Here is an 18,491-nt window from a genome sequence, read left to right as displayed (position 1 = left end):
GAAGTAAGCAAAACAATTGACTATAAAATGGTGGAGTTCTTTTTGGTAGGGCTATACATGTGATAGAACATTTTATTTCTATTGTGCTAAGAACACTTACCATGAGAGCTACCCTCTTAACATATTTTGAAGTGTAATACAGTATTGTTATCTATAGACACAAAGTTGTACAGCAGATCTCTAGAACTTATTCATCTTACATAACTGAAATTTATCAGGATAAAAATCATCACTTTGATCAGGCTAATATACCTACAAGGAAACAAAACATTAGTTTTTTTTGTTTATTAAAGTATCACTGACATACAATCTTATGTTAGTTTCAAATACACAACACAGTGGTTCAACATTTACCCATGTTATCAAGTCCTCATCCCCTCTAGTGCAATCGCTATTCGTCAACACTGGAAAACATTACAGAATCATTCATTGTATTCTCCATGCTGTACTACTGTTCCTGTGACCAACCTATATTATGATTGTGGACTATTGTGCCCCTTAGTCCCCTTCCTCCAACCACACCCCCATGATCCCCAACCCCTCCCCTTTGGTAACCATTCGTCCCTTCTTGGTGTCTATTAGCCTACTGGTATTTTTTTTCTTCTGTTTTGCTCTGTTGGGAGTTATACTCCACAAGTAAGTGACATCCTGTGGTATTTGTCTTCCTCTACCTGGCTTATTTCACTGAGCATAACACCCTCTATATTCATCCATGGTGTTGCAAAACACATTAGTTTTTTTTTTTAAGTCTGAAACTTTACTACCCCATTACTAGAACAGAAACTTTTCTATAATTCTGTAAATAATGTGAAAAGCCTGTATTACATAGTTTGAAAAAGCCAAAAGGACTCCAAGAAAAGATCTGCCTGTTGATTACGTACAAGGACTGACCACTTACTTAACACCAATAAATCAATATTGTTAATCAGTAATATCTGGCTAAAATAGATCTTAACATTTTTATTGACTGGCCTGAATTCATAAGAATTTATTCAGTTTAACTTTAATATTGTTGAAATCACTCCATTTTCACAAAAGGTTTAGCCAGTGGCAAGAGTCACCTACCAGGAAAGAGGTAAAATAAAAAAAAACAAAAAGCTGTTCAACAGTAAAGGATTTCTTGGTTTCCAAGCTCTAGTCTGGCAACATTAGGAGAAAAGTGAACTCAGAGTGGTGGCGATTAGAAAACACAATGAAGCAGTAAAACCTAAAATGGTTTGCTCACTTCAATTAGTTTTAACTACAAATAAATGTCATGGATTAAAAAAAATTAATTTTTACCTGTATGTAGTGAATATTCTTGAGAATTACAGAATTTACCAATAGCTGCCTACCGTATAGGGTTGCCTTAACCCCCAGATATATTAAGAAGGTACCTACCTATAGACATTTCATGTCACCCTCTCTAAAATCTTATGTTTAATTTTTAGTATTCAAACCACCTGATGATGTAACTGGCCTGTTGCTGGGCTGCTGCTTCCATACCTTTAGACAGTAAGCTATCATTGCATTACATAGAGAACTTGGCCCAGTGCTCTGGGTGGAGGCAGAGACGCTAGTGCTCGACCTACCACCAGAGAACAAGCCGGGTAATAAACCCTTTCACCCCAGAGAACGTTTTGCTGTCAGTTTCTTTGGTCACACTGAATCCACAGCAAACTTGCCCAGGGATGAAACCCACTGGCAAGACAACAGGTTAACTCCATCTTCCCTACCCCCAAGACAATAAAAGGATCAGTGTATACTCCTTGATTATTTCTCTGAGAAGACTGTAATACATAAACAAGTGTAGACTATACTTGTATGATTTAACTGGTGACTTCAACACAGGTGACAGTAACAATTAAGCTGATCTAGTAAACACCACTGATCCCTGGTTTTTAATTTAACAAGGATTTCATCAAATTGCAATAATTAGTAACAGACCACAGCAACCTACAAGTTTAAAATTAAAAACAAACCAATTGGAAGCCTAAGACAAGTGTGCCTGTCTTAAAACCAGTTTCCAGGCCCACGTTCTCAAGACAAGACTACAACCATCTAAAACACCCCTTAGAAGCTAATTTAGTGAATCACTGACAGTTGAAGGTACAGGACAATTCACTTGTTGAGAATAATGTGTATTTCAGAAACATTAGCATACAAAAATGTTAGACAGAGACTGCTCCATGTTTTAAGTTTGATGAAAGTAAATCTTCCCTTAAAACATAAAACAATTTGTACCTGTATAAAACAGGAGATTAGCAGAGAAGCTAAAACACTAATAGACAAATTGTTATGAAGCCAGTACACTCACTGCCTTCCATCTTTCTTTACTAAAGTTGTCACATACTTGTACCACAAGGATTTAAGATCAAGGATGCAAAAACAAAACACAACCAGTTCCGTGTCTTATGAAGCACAAGCCTTAACTAGGTCACTGATTTGGAACTCATTAATATCATTCGTCTCGAGAACAGCACATTGAAGATATGATACCTTTTTTGAAATGGATTCCAGTCCAGTTCTTTCAGCTGTTACAGCAGCTCAAGTCCCAAAGTCTCCATATTTTTTGCCTGGGGTGTAACTCAAGGTTGGAAAGGACAAGCATTAATGATCTTAATATAAAGACTTTATAAATATTGAGACAATATAAATAACTTTTGTGGCAACCAAAGAATACACTTTAAATAGATGTTTGTCAGGTGAGAAACTGCAAAGCATTCATGATCAATTAGTCCTCAGAGAACTGACTCAGAAGAATCTTCTGGTCTTTAGGTAGATGAAAGGGAGAAGGCAGAAAGGCTGATGAAACACATCTCACAAAGTCAGAGACAAGGCAGGCCTGGAGAGACACAAGTCTAAAAACAAAAACAGAAAGATAATAACAACAACTGGAAGTACAGGAGAATGAAAAAGTAAGTCTGGATCAAAGTTCCAGAAAGAAGTGAACAGACTTAAAAAAATGCAACCTAAAAAGAAACATTATCAAGGGAAATCAACCACATATGGTAGTACAAGCACTGCAGTATCTTACGATCAAATAATATTTCAATTGGTCCCATCAATTCTTGCCATAAATTTCTTATTTTGCAAGCAAAGTAGAGTGGAAGAAAACACACTTGAACAATCAAATGTCTGTTACTCTTTGCTTCCAGGAAAAAGTGAAATGAAAATCACACTAATTTTAGCAATTTTAAATGCAAATTTTATTCACTGCTAACTGCAAAGAACACCAATTCAGTAGTGTGCAGTAAAACACTTACATAAATCCAGTATTAAACAGAGCATATGGGATAAATCTAAAGCAGAGCACCATGAGCCTTTGATATGGTTATCACAGAACACAACTCAGTTCAGACAATTAAGAAAGAATTCAATACTGCTAGTTACCCAGAAGCAAGTGCTCTTGGTTTCATAAAAAAGCAGTTGTTGCACTTTTCATGGTTTAATATGGTATGTAATATCTGAACCAAGGATATAGTTCATGTGATTTATTCTTTTTGTCAGTTGGTACCATCAGCTAATACAAAGTTGACAAGCCTGCTGAAAGGAAAACACTTGAGTACAATGAAGTATGCTCAGTATGTGGCTAGCTGCACATCCACCTCAATTTCCTTAATCACAACCTAGAGTAATACTCCTTTATTTTAAAGTACTATTTAAACCAGAAGATAAAATAATTTTAGAGACAAATATAATAGTAACCACTCTAACAACCTAACTCAAACACTAACATAAAACAATTTTTAAAAAACCAGAACAGCAAGAAAAATGGCAGTGTTAAGAATGCTTCATACTGCTGAATCTTACATATTTTGAGATACATGATGAGAAGCTAATGGAGGTAAAGCAATATAGCCAACTGGCCCAGGTCTCATAGTACCATGAATATGACAAGAACCACCATATGCTGCACCAACTGGATGCCAAGGGACACCGTAAGGATAATAAGGCACAACAGGAAGGCAGGATTCAAAACCAAGCAAAGATGGCTGCCCAAAGGGATCTGACATCACTGGATATTGGACTGCTCCATGAGGCACAGGTGCAGGGTCAGCATTTGGAAAAGTATCTGAAATAAAGAATGTAAACAGTATGCTTTATATACAAAAATACACAAAACAACAACATAAATGGATGATCTTACAGGTAAAAATAAAATTTATCACTAAATATAGGAAAGATCACAACAATTATGGTGGGAGCACTTTAGATATCAGCGTTGGTAATTTGAGAGGTTATCAGAAGATTGTATGAAAATTTCCTTAAAAAAGTGTGTGTTGTGTGTATATAATGTGTCAAATATATTCTACCTAGAGAAAACTATCTCTCTGGGATCATATAAGTACCAAAACAGACTAGATGCTACTTTCTCTAGAGTCCTTCTAGTCAATTCAATTCTTTTAACAGTCAGTTGCAATTAAGTTATTCAATAGCTTTCAGTGTAATGCATATCATCCAAATAACTATTCTGTATTTCTTAAGCAATTAATAATTCAGATGTCTAAAGTAGTGACTGTGGCATCTGCATCTTACTTCACTAATGGACAGTGACTGCAATGGGGTAAGGGGGGGACTTGATAAAATGCGTGAATGTAGTTATGACATTGTTTTTCACATTAAACCTTCATAAGAGTATGTATTAATGATACCTTAATAAAGAAAACTTGGGTGTCTATACCATCTAGCCTACACTTTAAGGTAAAGGTCTAAAGAGCATCCTAAAAGACCAACAATTTAAGTGTCATGTCTTGAATGTCATAAAGATATTAGCCTAAGTTTCATTTTACAGCACTTGAGCTACCTTAAGTCAGTTTTAGTGGACACAGACGCTGTTCTGACCCTGCTATAGTGAGTATATAAATAGTAACAAAAAGGAGTCCTTCATTACTTGGGATAACATAGATTAGCTCATTCTGTGAAATTAAGACTGCCAAGGTCTCATGGTTTACTACAATTGAAAATTTATAAATGGTACATGGTACAAAAATACATTAAAGGTTGAAACTTAAAAATTTTTATTACCACAGGCCACATCACACCACCAGACTAGGAATAAGATTCCATAAGGCTAACGTTCCAAAACCATTAGTATGTTTTAAAATAAAAAGGGAAGGAAGGTTATTCATATTCCTCACATGACCCTGACACAGTATACTTATGCGTTTAGTATATAAATACAGGGTATCTCTCTCATTTAGTTCTTAGAACAATCCTGGCAAATCAAGTATTTCCCATTTTACAGATAGTTAGGGAGGTTAAGTAACTCAGCCAAGATCGCCACCATCAAGCAAGCAGTGCTGGATGGGGAACAGATTTGGTTAGGTTAGTCTACATCCTTTCTTCCACCTCCTGCTGACTCTTTCCAAGGGCAGTCCAAAGATCCTGTTCTCAATCCTTCATATTGCCTCCTTACATTATACTGTGAACTCATAGACAGAGCAACCATCTTTATGGTGTGGTACAACAGTCTGAGGATTCCTTTACATACTTAAAAATTTAGGATCTGAAATAGCTTTTGCTTGTGTGGGTTATAACTATCAATATTTACTGTATTAGGAAATAAACTAAGAAAGTTAATATTATTTAATTCATGTAAAAATAAGCCCACTACTGGTAACACAAAATTTTTTTACAGAAAACGATTTTCCAAAACAAAAATTGAGACAAGTGGCATTGTTTTACACTTGTGCAAATCTCTAAGGTATGGCTGAATATAGACAGCTGGATTCTCTTATCTGCTTCTGCATTTAATCGATCATGATAATGTTGTTTTGGTTGGAGTATTTGAAGAAAATCTGGCCTCATACAGATTTGTAGTTGGAAAGAAGGGAAGTCTTCAAATAACTAGCCTTTCCAGGTAATTGTAGATAACTTCTGACACTACACCCAAACTAGGTAAGTGGTAGTTTTTTAAAGGTCGGTAGCAATGTGGACTTTTTGTACTGTCAGTATTAAAATACAGTTTTATCTTGTACTTTTGAGAGATGTTACAAAATCATGCACAGGTGACATTATACATTGGTAAAAGAGAAAATATTATTTCACTGAGATATACCGATATCCCAAATGTTGACACACTTCATTATACAGTGTAAAAAAATGACATTCATTAATAGACCCATCTATCTTATTACGAGAGTTAAGTACTAGGAAGCTGTCAAACTCATAGTGGAAGACAAGTTTTCAAAAATTTTAATTTTTATTCAAAAACTGTAATTGTTACCTTGGACCACAAATACTACCAGTAGTTTTACTTGAAATGACAGGCTCACATTGTTCATTTGAGAAAATTTCTGCCAGATCCCCAAGTCTGAATAACCATAGTCAGTCCATCATTTTTTCAAGTAAAAATAGTGTTCTATGAAAAAAGCTAGTTCAGATCAGAACTCAACCTCACAAATCCTTTTAAGGTAGTCATCAATATGCAGAGTGCTTATTACTACTTACCATTTTGTTACACAGAATAGGTACAATTATTCAATGATAAACATTTAATAGAAATAAGAGTATCTTTGATGAAACAAAAAATAAAACTGGCATTTTTTTGTATTGTGGGTGTGGGAATGAACAAGATGCTGATCACTAGCACACAGTTTCATTGCTCCTGCCTTAATTTGGGGCTTAGGCACCAGCAGTTTTACCCACCACTGATTTTTGCACCCTCGGTGCAAATACAAGACAGTGAAAGAGACCATTAAAATCTGTGGATGATGATGAATACTTTGGGCCTCATGGATCCCTTAAAAGGGTCTCACAGACCCTAAAGGACACGCATAGCATGCTTTGAGAAACACTGTTCTGGTATATAGACCTAATGAAATACCTGAAGACTATTATTTACAATAAAATCTAATTGTCTTTCTTGCAGGCAATCTTACTATATACTCACCACTTGCTGATGCTTCTGCCTGTGTGCCATCTTGGCTCTCCACCTCACTGTACAACTGAGAACTGGTTTGGTCTGCCAGAGAAGGTGTCTCAGTATAGCCTGGATAATTCTGCACATGAAGCTGCCGCTGCTGGTGCATATATGGCACATAGACCAAGGAGTGCCAGTAGTTGTGGTGATAGCACTTAGATAAGAGAGGGAAAACACACATACTTTACGGTTACCTTTTCTTAAAATAGTATGGTTACTCACTTAAAAAAAAGTTGGGCCATGATTTTTAGGTGGGGTAGCAATGACTTTTTGACCTAAAAGATATGACATTTAGTAAATCTATTCTCTATTATAACTTTTAGGATATTTTCCAGTGTCCCAATCTCATAGTTGGACCTAGAAATTCTTTTAAGAGAGCATCCTAATTAGAGATACACACAATGACCTGTATACAAAGATGTCTTTTATAGCATTATATTTAAAAGCAAAAAAACAATGAACAACACAACTATTTGACAACAGGAAATGGAATGATGAATTCAAATAGAGGCAATATGAAAATGCTGTATTAGAAAAAAAGTACTCACATTGTTAACTTAAAAATTTGTAAGATTATATAGCAGCGCGTATTTTGTAAAAAAGGATATAAGCTGTAAGGAAACATCAGTGTACAGTGGTTATAATTTGGCTGTTTTAGCATTTCTGAAATTAATGACAATGAATGCTATTACTTTTAATATGAAAAAATCATTAAAATATCTATTCTGCATTTATTTGCATTCCCATGATGTAAAATGCAGAATATTTTAAAATGCCATAACTTGTGGAATGAGTTACATTTCCTTATGTGACTATAATAAACTAACATAACCGAAGGGGAAAATAGTTTATTTTTCAATTCTTGAAACTACATTTAAGAAATACAGTCTTGAAGAACAAAACAAACTCTACTACTCAATTTAAAAATGTGTGACAATTGGAGAATATAGTTTTCTGGAAATGGTATGTCCAAGGTTTTAGAGAAATCCATGTTTGGGAATATGAACTATTCTGAACATTATCCAGGAGACTGGATCATTCACCAGACCTTAAGATGTATTATTCCTTTTCAGGAAATATGCCATCTTGTTGTATCAGAAGTCAAGTGTATTTCAGGGAGAAAATGATGGCTGAAATGATAAAAGAGGTCTTTCCTGAAATCAGAAACACCTGTCAGTGACATTAACATATCAGTCAGTAACCGCCCTTCAACAATTCAGGGTAGTGAAATCAGTGTTTGGCAATTACGTATGTATATGAACACTTTAAAAATAATAGAGCTCTTTAAATGTCTTTGAATTAGTCTGATTACTTTTCCAATGAAATGCAGAAATAGTCATAAAAATGTTTTAAGTATGGAAAAATAATCCATTTGTTATTTTGAGACAGAACAACATAATGAAGGATTGGCGTATATTAAATGTGGAGGCCAATATATGCCAAAGCTAGGGTGCTTAGAGCCCCTACTCACCATAATTTAACAACTATTTTTAAGAGAAACTGAAGCACTATGAGGCTAAAGTAGAAAACTGACCTGCATCACCTTCAGAGATACATTATGAAAGACAGGAATTAAACTTTTAGGCCCCTGTCAGTATTCTTGGCTATTAAAGTTCAAGAGTCTGCTTATCAAAACAGCTTCATTTTTAATAGAACAGACTTTATCAAAGCAATTTTAACATGACTCTTACCTGCAATCCCAAATTGAAATAGTACTGCAGAACTTCCATATCTAAAATTAAAAATTTTAATTTTAGTGATTACATGACATAAGCAATTAGAACACTTAGAAGCTTTTCTTTGAGTACTAAGGTAGATACCTTATCAACACATTAACATCACCCTCAATTCTCCCTTAGTAAATGTAAATGACTACTTACCTATCACTATAGAGACCATTTTCTGATCCAAAGTTTAATTTACCAAATACGTATTTTATTTCTATTCTTAATATTAGGCAGACATTACAGGAGTGCCACGTTGGCTAATATTTAGAAAAAATACAGTAGAGGTATTTTCATGCTTGTCTCAAGACTAAAATTTTACTTTAATACAAATCTACTACATAAGCAATCATATTGGTCCTCTATTAATGGAGCTCCACACTGTACAAATGAATGCTCTCCCAATGCTAAGATTAGTGATGCCTTTTGAGATAAGTGTATGAAACAATTCATCTTGCTTTTATTTAACATGACCAATTTGCAACCCCTAGAACTCCAAAAAGAGGAGGCAATTAAGAAGGTAACTCAAAAGAAGTTATACCCGAAGGCGATAAAATTTTTCCAGACACAGAACTTAAAATATTTCACAAGTGAACAAAAACTAGATGGTATGGTAGGAGGGGAAACAGTCACAGCATTCCCGTTCTCTCTATATATATTTATCTTCACTGACTGACCTGGAATACATATACATTCTCATAAATAAGGTAACGTGCTCCACTGACAAATGAACTCTCAGAAAACAGCTTTCTTAAGTCGGAAACTCTAAGTAAAAACATACATAACACCACTTTGAAGAATCAGCTTGTATTTTGACTAATTTGTGGGAGTATAGTATAAAGCCTAATGCTCTAGCTAAAAAATATGAAAAGATAATAGCAGGAAATTCACAAATGGCATGAGATTCTACTCCTCAGCATATATATATATATATATATATATATATATATATATATATATATATACACACACACACACACACACACAGCCACACATAACTTGTATACAAATATCCTCAGCAGAAACAAAATAAAAAATGAACAAGCGGGACTACATCAAACTAAAAAGCTTCTGTATGGCAAAGGACACCGTTAGCAGAACCAAAAGGCATCCTACAGTGTGGGAGAATATATTTGTATATGATTTATCTGACAAGGGGTTAACATCCAAAATATATGAAGAGCTAGCATGCCTCAACACCCAAATAATAAGTAATCCGATTAAAAAATGGGCAGAGGATCTGAGCAGACACTTCTCCAAAGACGAAATTCAGATGGCCAACAGGCACACGAAAACGTGCCCCACATCGCTAATTATCAGGGAAATGCAACTTAAAACCACAATGAGGAATCACCTCACACCAGTTAGTAGAGCCAACATCCAAAAGACAACAAACAACAAACACTGGTAAGGATGAGGGGAAAGGGGAGCCCTCTTACACTGCTGGTGGGAATATAAACTAGTTCAACCATTGTGGAAAGCAGTATGGACGTTCCTCAAAACACTAAAAATAGAAATACCACTGAACCCAGTAATTCCTCCTCAGGAATTTACCCGAAGAAAACAAGATCCCTGATTCAATAAGACATATGCATCCCTATGTGTATCACAGCACTATTTACAATAGCCAAGATATGGAAAGAACCTAAGTGTCCATCAGTAGAAGAATGGATAAAGAAGATGTGGCATATACACAATGGAATATTTTTCAGCCATAAGAAGAAAAGGAATCCTACCATTTGCAACAACATGGATGGAGCTGGAGAGTATTATGCTCAGTGAAATAAGCCAAGCAGAGAAAGACAAGTATCAAACGATTTCCCTTATTTGTGGAATCTAACAACAAAGCAAAACTGAAGGAACAAAACAGCAGCAGACTCACGGACTCTGATAAACGACTAGGGGTTACCAAAAGGGAGGGGTTGTGGAGAGTGGGTGGAGAGGGAGAAGGGAATTAAGGGGCACTATAATTCACAGTCACAGTATAGGTAGGTCATGGGGAAGGCAATACAGCATGGAAAAGACAAGCAATGACTCTATAGCATCTTACTACACTGATAGACAGTGACTGCAATGGTGGGCGGTGGTGTGGACTTGATAATACAGGTGAATGTTGTGTTCATGTGGAACCTTCATAAGATGGTGTATCTATGATTCTTCAAAAAAATATCATGAGCAGTATTATTCACAATAGCAAAAAAGTGGAAACCCAAATGTCAATAAACCAACAGATAAAAATGCAGCATATCCATACAATGGATTATTCAGCCACAGAAAAGAATGAAGAATAGATACATGCTACAATCATGGATGACTTTTGAAAACACTATACTAAGTCAAAAGAACCAACTTCAAGAGACCCCATATTGTATGATTCTACTTATATGAGATGTCCAAAACAGGCAAATCTATGGAGGCAGGAAGTAGAATAGTGGCTGCCAGGGACGAGAATGAGGAGCGACTAATAATGCAGATAGGGTTTCTTTCTGGGGTGATAAAAACATTCCGGAATTAGTGATAGTTGCACATATTTGCGAATGTGTTAAAGACCACTGAGTTGTAAACTTTAACTGGGAGACTTATATGGTATGTGAATTATAGCTCAAGCTGTTAAAAACAAGTGGCACAGTAAGAACCATAAAAATTCAAAAAAATCATTTTGAAATGCAATGGGGGATTATCATGAAAATGACTGAGTGGATGGAGAGAATTTCAGTGGAATCACCATCTCAGAAGCAGAAAACCAGGTGAATAGAGTTCTTGTAAAGTAGGTGCTAAGGTTCAAGTTTGGAGAAAAAAAAGTAGGAGGAGATAAGGTTCAACTATTTTACACAAAACTAACAAACACCAATCTATGACCCATCAATTCCACTCCTAGGAATTTACCCAAAGGAAATGAAAACATGCTCGCAAAGACTTTTATGAGAATGTTCATGCAAGGTTTATTCATAGGAGCCCCAAACTGGAAATAGCCCTGATGTCCATTAATAGAATGGACAACCTGTGGAATATCCATACAATTAAATTATACTGGTAAGCAATGGACAACCATTGGTACATATGCAGCAACATGGAAAAACCTCAAAAGCATAATGCTGAGTTTAAGAAGCCTTCCACAAAGGGCACATACTGTATGATTATATTTACGTGAAGTTCTAAAGCAGGTAAAACAGGCAGAAAAAAAGAACAGTGATGCCTCTTAAAGGAAGTGGAGCTAGGGGTGGGGAATGACTAGAAAGTGGCATGAGGGAACTTTGTGGGATAATGGTAGTATTTTCTATCTTGACCAGGATTTAGGTTACAGAGGTGCAAGTATGTATTTGTCAAAACTCAGCAAGTGTACATTTAAGGTTTGTGCATTTCATTATATGTAAACTTTACATCAGAAGAAAAAATAAATATCAAACTCTAGTTAAAGATATGTATGCTGAAGTTTTTATGCAATAGAACATTGAAGTCTACAATTTACTTTGAAATGCACCAAAAATAAGATGGATTGAAGGGAAAGATGGATACATTAAGTACAGTTACATGTTAATGATAAAATCCAGGTAGTGGATATATCAGTGTTTATTTTAAAATTCAACTTTCATGTATGTTTGAACACTTTTAATAAAATGCTGGAATATGTATAATTAGCATTATGTGCCAACTGAGTAGATCCCGGGCAGGGGTACGTAAGTGAAAGGAAGGAGTAAGGGTTTAGATACTGGGTAAATTAGGCGGAAATGACACATTATTAACAAAACAGGAAACCAAGAAGAGTCCATGTTTTACATGGCCTGGAGAGAAGAAAAAGGGAGATAACAATGAATTTCATTATAGACAGACTGAGTTTGAAAGTAAGAAAGCCAAATGTAGCAAGTGGCTAGACACAAGTACCTGAAAATTCAGAGGCCAGGGCTAGACAGGTTTAGGAACCATCTATATAAAGGTGATAATGAAGCTTAAGGCAAAGAAAAAGGAAAGAATGGAGGTGAAGATGATCTTGGTAACCACCATAGGGGCTAGGAAGAAAAAAAAACAGAACAGAGAACCAGCTAAAAAAATCAAGATAACGTTACAGTAAAGAAAGTATAAATAAGCTACAATTTTCAACTACAAATCTCTTTTGAAAAACACTGCCAAACAGAGGTGTAAAACAAAGAATTTCCTATTTGAAACTGCTCTTTACTTTGATGGAGGAAACAACACATGGCTGAAATCCACAACAAATCAGACCCCCAATTCCTCCAAACAAAAACATTCTCCAAATCTTTGAAATTAAGTTGGAATTACATTTAGGTATTTAATCCTAAATACCAAAGATTACAACAGTTTCATACACTTATGGTAGGAATTTACGAAATGAAGAAAAATTTGTTATCGACTCCTGCTTTTCAAGAAAAACAGTTGAGAAAGCAAAGATATCCAGTTGAGAATGTTCTTCAGGGAGAAACATCTCAGACCTAAATAACCCTCACCCAAGTCTCAAAATCTACTTACCTTGAGGCAGATCATTGCCACTTGGATCACAGGAATAAGGTGGAGGTGGAGGTGGAAGAAGTGGAGGTGGTAAGTTTGAAGCCTCCCCCACCTCAAGAGGATAAAGAGAATAGGAAGGATAGGAAGGATAGGAAGGATAGGAAGGATGAGGAGGAAAAGGAGGAGGAAGAGGAGAAACAGGTGGTGGTGGTAGATAGGCAGCAGGAATAGGAGCAGAGAGGTATGGACAGGATGGTGAGGTGATCACTAAAAAAGAAACAAAAAGTAGCAATGCACAACCTTAATACCTTACAAGCAATAGCTCATTGTCTACTCCTCCTCCACCCCCAATATGTCGAACAACTCTAATTCTTATGTTTTGACTTAAAATAAAAAACTTGGAAGGTAAGTTGCCCATACTCTCTTAGACAAGCCAGTCAAAAACTAGGATTTATTACAGGTTAGTTTTAGTTTTGTAAATTACTTGAAATTAAGAGGAAAAAAAACTGAAACTGAAGAACTTTGACTACCAAAGACTTTAAACATTAGCTAACAGGTACATAAATAAAATACCATTAAAGCAAAATTTTTACTTAGCTTAATACAAAATTAAGGATGTTTTCAGACATCTGCCACTCTTAGATCATTAAGAAGCTAGTAAGAGAGACTAAATTGCACAGATTACAGATGAAGTAATCCTTGAAGGTTTCTACTTGTAGCATTGGAGTAACATAAGGAACTCTAAATCATATTTCCATTTCTAAGCATGTACAGAATCTAAAACAGGCTAGCTGAAACACCTTATTCCTTTAACTTTCTACACCTGTTACTATGTTTTAAAAACAATATTCATACAGGAGTCAGTTTTTGACAATTAAAATACAAATATGTTCAAATATGAATACATTTCTCTATGATGATAAAGGAAACAATGCAGTTCCAACCTAGTTAAAATATCCCTATATATACATAGTATGCCAGAAAATGTGTTACATTTTTGACAAAAGGTGAGTGATAGAACCTTTCAAGTTTAAGTGAATCATTTTAACTGACTTAGAAAGTCAAGTACTAAATTTTATCATTGTTACCCGCACTTTAATTTTAATCCTGAGAAGTATAGAAAATTTAGTCTTGTTCTTCAATAAAGGTTTAAATTCAGTTTTAGAACACTTAGTTCAACTAACAGTCCACACAAGCTGAATTTGTTATCCTAGTAATTTAATGAGGAATAAGGCCAAGTATTAGAAGGAACCCACACTGTTTTCATTCACTGACATAAATGTTAATAACACACTTATCTATACTCTTTATACAGTTACAGGCTAATAGTAATAGGAAATCTGTGTCTTAGTGTAATATAAAACTTGATAAACAGCTCTTTAGGGGTGATGAAACTTCTTTTTTGGTTGTGGTGTTATACAACTCTATGCATTGTGAAAACTTAAACAACTGGGCACCAAAAGACAAATTTTATTGTATCTAAGTTAAACTTTAAAAACTTGCTCAACTGTTTTGGAGTTTTGTCTTGCATATAGAAATATCCACTTGTACAGTTTTGGAAAAGGAATCTAATTTTTAGAACATCTCCAAATGCTTTGAAGACCTCATGGATGTTTACTCTTATTCCTCTTAAACTAGCACTCAAATCACACCATTTTAAAAAAGCAAATGGAGTAAATTCACTCAGATGAAGACAGAATGTGGTGACGATCACTAAATAAAAACCAAGTATTAGACACAGACGTAGCTAAGTAAGTTCTCATGGGCCTGAGAGGATCAAGGGCAGAAGAGATATGGAGGTTAACTTTATCTGAACTCACTGTACTTCTAAGTACATAATGTAATAAACCCCCTAAGAAAAAGCTTTCATAATTTCTAGCTACTCTCTAGAGAAACATGAGCATTCTCATGCACAGTTTTAATAGGGCTCTATAGGCTTAAAGGGTATATAATTCAAGAGGTAACTCCAGGACAATGGAACCTTTCTAAAGTATTAGTGGAAACCAATGTAATGTACTAAAAATACTTATTCTCCCTTGTCTTTGTAGGTGCAGTGCGCTTCAGGACATTTCAGGGGAGAATATGAATATGCATAGTAAGATTCGGCTTCTTACAGATCAGGCCTGGACCTAGGTGTAGTGAGGTGCAAAACTGAAGGGGCCACCAAGTTAACACTCAGAATAACTCATGGCAAGTAAAATATAAAAATTCTAAATTAAGACAGGATCCAAGCCTGCACCTGCATGACCCCCAACAATGAATGTCTCATTCAACTCACCCTAAGCCTGGCACACAGATTTTATATTTAAAGTTTCAGTACTTTATCATGGATATTTTCTGCATTAACCTTTATTTTTTTAAATAGTGCATTAAAGTACTATCTTGATGATCGTGGGTTTTCGGCACTTCCTTAAATCTTGCATCCAAGGCAAATGAGTCCCTAGTCGCAGCTCTGACAAGCACCTTCAAAGTTACCAAAACTCAGTTGACAGCATTTAATGCTTATGAGGAGACTCATGTTAAATGCAATCATAGCATCTAGTAGGTAAGAAGTGGCTTAAAACAGGATGAAATGGGGTGCCAGAGAAACACGTGAATAACACAATGCGAAATATGATTTGTTTCATCTAGAGGACTGACGGGAATGATAAAGAATAACTAAAAAGCAGCCATGAACTAGTAGACTTACAGCTGAGGTTCCTAAGCGACTCAAAAAACAAAAAGTAAAATAAATGAAGGCAGTATACATTTTTAGAAATACCTACATAGAACACAATTTGGCATTTAAAAAGTAAGCGTTCGATGACTGTAAGTGAGGCATTACAATGTTTAGTTCAGCTGTTACTTCATTTGTTTTTAAGCTCATGCATCTGCTAGAAACAGAGCAGTTTTTCCTTACAATTAGCACAAAGTAGTAAAAGAGGGTCTACATTAACATTTGCAGTGAAAATTTTCTATGGTAATTAACATATACTGCATGGTTTTGTTCCAGGCACTGTGCTAAACAGTTAATTTTTAAGTTCTACATCAAAGAAAACACATCAAATGAATTATATTAAAGTGGACACTATGAAGGTCAAGTAAAACTTTGCCAGCCATTCAAGAAAAATTCCATGTGCCCCATCCCAATCATAACCCTCCCTTTCCCACCATAATTAACTGTTATCCTTTCATAATATAATTTCCTTATGGTCTTAAGGGTTTTGTTACCCAAATATGTATCCCTAGATAGTTTTTTTAAGTTTATGTCTTGAATCTCTTTTAAGTCTGTTGGTCCTTTCTCCACCTCTGTCATTTCCTTTCAGTTTTTTTTTTTTGAAGAATCTGGGCCCTTGGACCTGTTAAATTTCCCAGTCTGGATTTTGCTGATCACATACGCTTGGTGCATTTCAACATGTTCTACCACATTTCCTGCAATTGGGCAGTTGGATCCAGGAGGCTGGATCAGACTAGGATTAATTCCCTTGGCACTTCTGTAAGTAACATGTGACTGCCTCTGCAATCTCAGCAGCTATTTCTGCTTAATACCCATCCATTCAGTAAGGACTGCAAAATGATTATGTTCTGCCCCTTTTATTCACTGATCATATATATATATATATATATATATATATATATAAAACACACACACACACACACACACACACACACACACACACACGCACGCATGCACGCACACATTTGCCCCCAACTACTATTTGGTTACACATTGGTTCAGTTCATATAAGGCAAGCAAGATAAACGCTGCTTTCACTTAATTTTGCAGTGTTCAAGAAAATGAACTGGTTTCCTATCATCCTCTTAAGGTAACAAATTTAAAAACATTAAGTACTTAAAAATTTAACACATTTTATGTGTTCTAACCTACTGTAATTATCATTGCTGAGGCTTAAATTATTCCATTTTTGGCCAGTGGGAACCTGTTCAAGACAGGTCCTAAGTCCTTTTGACGTGAGTCTAGTAACTCTTCCTAGCTATCTGCCATGACAAAATGATCCAGGCTAATCTTGAACATTTCTTGCAGCCATTTCTCCACAAAGGCCCCACCTTTTTTTTAAGTGAGAAATAGTATTTCAAGACTACAAATTGAGTGCTAAGGTTATTCATCATTTCTAGGCCTTTTCTGTGGACAAAGCTACGAAAAATACACATATATTTAAAGATAAAATACCTTAAGTTTATATCGATACTTTCAAATTTAGGACCACAGAAGCTTTTACTCAGCCTCTTTATCACATCTGTATTACCTTTCTTCCATATTGAGACTCCTGGTTTGCTAGGACATGAGGGGATAAAATTAGAATATCCCATACTCACTCTTGTTTTAGCCAAGATTCGTTTCAGAACAATCTGAGTGAACTTGATATGATTCATGAAAGCATTAAAAAATGCTTACCACATGGTCTCTCAACTCCCCCATTTTTAAAAATAGCTATGCTGTATCTACAATGTCTAAGTATAAGGCTGTTGCTATTACACAGTAAATTCTCAACCTCTAGCCTGTTTGTATTAATTCTTCCAGTAATTATGTATTTAATACCATCAGATCTTATGCTGATGTTTCTAATTGTTTTAGTAGTCTTAAAGTCAAAGCTCATTCTCTAGTACACTGATGTCCATTCAATACAACTTTCTGTGATGGCAGAAATAACACTTCTGGGATGTCCAATATAGTTGCCTCTATCTCCATGTGACTTTGAGCAGTTTACATGTGGTTGGTGACTGAGCAACTGAAACCTTACTCAACTATAATTAACTGAAATTTAAATTGTCACATGTGGCTAGTGATTACCCTGCTTGATGGCATGGCTTTAGTAGATTCTCCAGGAAGGGCTCATGCAACTAAGATTCTCTCAATTCTTACATCTGACTTTAGGCTTGATAATCAGTTTAATTAGATATAAAATCTTTGGTTTACATTCTTATTTATTATCTCAAATGTTACTCCATTTTCTTCTGGCAGAGGCTATTAAGTTTGATGAATTGCATTTCATTTTTTTATGTCCCATAGGCTCTTTCATCTAGATTACAAAAGGACTTTTTCTTTAAAGTCCAGACATTTTACTAGAATGTTCTGGTATTGCTTGCTCTGGGTCAATATTCTCAGATAAGCAGAGTGCTATTTCAGTACACAGTTTTAAAGCTTTTTCAATTTCATAAAAGTTTTCTGAATTAGAGGTGTTACCATTTGTTCTTTCTCCTTACTTTGGTTTTCTTCTTCAGGGAGGACTTCTACAGTGTTTAGTCTCCTCTGCCTATGTTTAATACATCACTTTTGATTTTTTTAATCTTCCTTTTCTTCATTTTAGATTTCCCTTCTTTCTTATATCTTTCTCTGAAAGCATTATCTGTTGTATATTTTTGGTCATGTTTGTTATAGTTTTGCCTTCATTACTGAA

At 35.3% G+C, this 18,491-nt stretch overlaps 1 pseudogene; it reads right to left on the bottom strand.

The window, feature by feature from the left end:
- Positions 1 to 3,788: 3,788 nt before the first annotated feature.
- The window catches only part of LOC130682190 (putative bifunctional UDP-N-acetylglucosamine transferase and deubiquitinase ALG13), a 106,822-nt pseudogene continuing 92,119 nt past the window's right edge, over positions 3,789 to 18,491 (bottom strand).

Source organism: Manis pentadactyla, chromosome Y (genome assembly GCF_030020395.1).
Source record: "Manis pentadactyla isolate mManPen7 chromosome Y, mManPen7.hap1, whole genome shotgun sequence".
Taxonomy (NCBI): Eukaryota; Metazoa; Chordata; class Mammalia; order Pholidota; family Manidae; genus Manis; species Manis pentadactyla.
This window is presented reverse-complemented; position numbering and strand designations above follow the sequence as displayed.